The sequence below is a fragment of the Sinocyclocheilus anshuiensis genome, unplaced genomic scaffold (genome assembly GCF_001515605.1).
Source record: "Sinocyclocheilus anshuiensis isolate Anshui unplaced genomic scaffold, SAMN03320099.WGS_v1.1 scaffold1091, whole genome shotgun sequence".
NCBI classification, from domain to species: domain Eukaryota; kingdom Metazoa; phylum Chordata; class Actinopteri; order Cypriniformes; family Cyprinidae; genus Sinocyclocheilus; species Sinocyclocheilus anshuiensis.
In genome coordinates this window covers 258,602-262,430 of record NW_015544196.1, presented here as the reverse complement: position 1 = coordinate 262,430, position 3,829 = coordinate 258,602, and the positions used below count along the sequence as shown (strand labels likewise).

The 3,829-nt window shown below is 36.9% G+C and overlaps 1 protein-coding gene across 2 annotated transcripts in view; it reads right to left on the bottom strand.

Moving 5' to 3' along the window:
- LOC107696729 (ras and Rab interactor 3-like) overlaps positions 1 to 3,282 on the bottom strand; it is a 23,092-nt gene extending 19,810 nt beyond the window's left edge. Inside the window, exons 1-2 of one of the 2 annotated variants that reach the window (XM_016497209.1) lie at positions 3,125 to 3,282; positions 2,921 to 3,018 (exon numbers count right to left, since the gene is read on the bottom strand). The gene's annotated coding sequence lies outside the window, so the exon portion shown is untranslated. The remainder of the gene's footprint in view (positions 1 to 2,920; positions 3,019 to 3,124) is intronic. The other variant, XM_016497210.1, reaches the window with a different exon arrangement.
- Between the last annotated feature and the right edge of the window lie 547 nt (positions 3,283 to 3,829).

Below are 3,829 nucleotides of genomic sequence, written 5' to 3'. Positions count from 1 at the left end.
ATTATATATTAATTTGTTATCATATTTATTATACTTTATTTTTATTTATATTTATCTTTGTAATAAACAAGATAACATTCTTTCACAATATTGTATTGCAATGCTATCTTGGTAAAATAAATAGAAAGATAATAACTAATAATAAATAATAACATATAATACAAAATATAAACATATAATAATAATAATAATAATGTTTTTATTTGTAAAAAAAAAAAAAGAAAAGAAAAGCATGAGTAACTTTTTAATTTACAGTGGAAAAACAAACTATGCTTCCATACAATTTACAAAATTACACCCCTCACATTTTGAATGCTGATTACTCTTAATGCCATTTCAGATAAAAAAAAAAAAAACTCCCTAAAATGCCTTTATTAGAGTTCTCTCTCTCCACAACAATCATGTAATCAAATAATGCATCACTACAGTGAAGTTGAGGAGCTCACAGCAATGGAAAGTTCTGGCGTGTGATAGAGTGAATGACTCATGTAAGCGCACACGGGTGGCTGGAGAAGGGCTCTCCACATGCAGAAACACAGTTGGATGAGGGCAGTTTGACACTGTCGTAAAGCAGAGAGCTGGTGACTGCAAGCTCATTCAGACGTGTGATCATTCTGCCACAGGTGCTCTCGCCACGTCTGAACACAACTCGCATCGAGCAGAAGTTTAGAAATGTTTCTGAAACCATATTTTGTGTGAAGAACACAACAAACTTCAGTCAGTATTTGCTGAAAATCTTTCCCTCCACCAAATAGTCTAATTTTCATTCATTTTTCATTTTTATGCACCCTCGGGTCATCCAAGATGTAGGAGTTTGTTTCTTCATCAGATTTGGACAAATTTTGCATTGCATCAGTGTCTCAGCAATGGATGCTCTGCAGTGAATGGGTGCCGTCAGAATGAGAGTCCAAACAGCTGATAAAAACATCACAATAATCCACACCACTCCATCAATTAATGACTTGAGAAGTGAAAAGCAATGTGTATACAAGAAACAAATCCACCATTAAGACGTTTTGACTTTAAACTGTTGCTTCCAGATAAAACACGAGTCCTCAATCCATAATATTTTTTCCTCCAGTGAAAAACGCGTCTCGTCTGAATCAGGAGAGAAATATGCACTGAATAAGCACCGTTTACTAACGAAAACTGTTCTAACCAAATATGTGGATGGATTTTGATGTGTGAGGACAACAGGAGACTTTTTCACTGGAGGAAGTGATATTATGGATTACGGACTCGTATTTTAGCCAAAAGCGACAGTTTGAAGTTAAAACACCTTTATAACATATTTGTTTCTTATAAACACACAGCTTTTTACTACTCAAGACCAGTGTTGGGGAAAGTTACTTTTAAAAGTAATGCATTAAATTCTCTTGTAAATTAAAAAGTAATGCGTTACTTTACTAGTTACTTGGAAAAAGTAATCTGATTACGTAACTCGCGTTACTTGTAATGCGTTACCCCCAACACTGCTCAAGACATTAACTGATGGACTGGAGTGGTGTGGATTACTTGTGGATTATTGTGATGTTTTTATCAGCTGTTTGGACTCTCATTCTGACGGCACCCATTCACTGCAGAGCATCCATTGCTGAGAAACTGATGCAATGCCACATTTCTCCAAATATGATGAAGAAACAAACTCATCTAAATCTTGGATAACCTAGGGGTGAATAAGATTTTCTGCAATTTTCCATTTTTGGATGAACTATTCCTTTAAATCAAATGCATTCCCTATGAATCCCGGCATTGCAAGCGCCATGCGCTACTGTCTGTGCTTGCTAATTTGTCATGTGAGGAGGAAATTGCATTTAATGAAAAAAGGGAAAGAAAGGCAAATCGGTTTTACTTCTTTCAAAACTAATAATGGTGAGGGCGTTATGCATGCATATCAGTGACAAAACAGGATATATATATATATATATAGTGTCCACAACGAGTGATTATGACATGACAGCACAAATTACATCATTCTAATAGACTGATCATTATAGCACTGGAAAAACAAGAGTTTCATCCATCAGTCAATGTGCTGCGAACAAAGCCACTGCAAGTGTGAACAGACTGCTTGTATGTGTATGTGTGTGTGTGTGTGTGTCTGTGTGTGTGTGTTTCTCCCAGGAGGCTCACCACCACACTTTTCACACTGCCACCCCCGCAGCCAAAGATGCTCAGAGCCGCGGTGGTTTTTCTGTCTAACTACCACCAGGCAACAAACCTTTACTGTACATGCTAAAAAAAGGATGTTTTCCAAACCAAAAGAATACATACTTAAGACATTTTAGAGAGTGCTCTCATCCAAACTCTTCACTTAACAAGAAACTTGAATAATTGTAGAGATCGTCTATTAAAAAAACAAGCAGACGGACCACCCAGAATCACTGTAGAGAAACAAAACTGACTATGTGCCACCTGCATCAAACCAAAACACAGACTATAATCACTGATTATACTTAATATATTCTGACAGTCTGCATTAAATATCATCTTTACAACTTCACAGGCTGGTTTGAATCTATCAATGAATCTGGATTGATCTATCATCTCTTGATCATTACTGTGGTGGCACATGCATCGGTACAATAATGTATCATACGTGGTACTGAATGGATACCATATATTTATACCATGGTATTTACATGGTACCTCAAGTTGCTTCAAAGTATAACATGATATTACCAGGGTACATGTGCAGATAAGTACTTTTGCTCGTCATTTCTTAGCAATATCCACCTATTACTAAAAATACAGTAGCAGCAGTATCATGTGACACTGATGGTATCAGATTGTAATGCCATGGTACTAAATGATGACCATATTTATATACAGTACTACAGTAATTCAAAGAATATCACTGGTACACATCCAAACAAAAAAGCATGGTACTTTTTGTTAGTCCTTTTATCAATTCACCTACCTGTCCTGAAAGTACTGTGGTGATACCATGGTATTAAATTATGACCAACATGGTACTCCAAAGAGAGATGCTTCAAATAATATCATGAAACATTTTATCTGAAAAACAAGGTATTACTATGGTGCACGCCCAAATCATGGTAATTATTTTGAATTAGTGTCAGATTATGACAGAAAAAGACTCTAGATGAGTGAATAACTTTACCTTCTCCGTTAGTTCTTCGCCTTTGCGTCCATCATCATCTTCATCTTCATCATCATCATCATCATCATCATCATCAGGTTGGTGAATTCAGCTTTCGGTTGAGCACCGTTTGATCCGTTCGGCGGCACCGGGGCTTGTGATGATGAGTTTGATCTGATGAGATGTGATATGATGAGTTTGATATCATTAAATGATCCTCCGTGTTCATCACATTGTGATTCACGAGCACTGGAGCTCCGCGCGCAACTTTACCCACGCGACACAAACTCTCGTGTCACTGCGTAAGCGGATACAAAAAAACAACAACAAGAATAATATCTCAGCCAAGTCAAAAGAAAACGATAACGTACGAATATTTTGCACTAAGATATAAAATCAAATAGAATAAAAATAATTTAAGTCGTTTGTCACGATCATTCTTTGTCGCGGTTATCGAATAGTCGGCTACAATAAAATGAGCAGAGGTTTATTTATAAAAGAAAGGAACACACGAACATGCAAACACTGAAATGTGTCACTTAGCTCATAAATGAGACAGAACGAGTAGAAGACACACACAGCCCACATGACAGCGCCTGCGTTTCACGTCATATCCGCTGGATGTCGCTAGAGGAGAGAGAGAGGCAAAGCGCGCGAAAGAGAAACGACCGTTAGATGATAGACAGGTCAGATGAGAGAAAGTTAGACTTGAGATAACTAAAACAT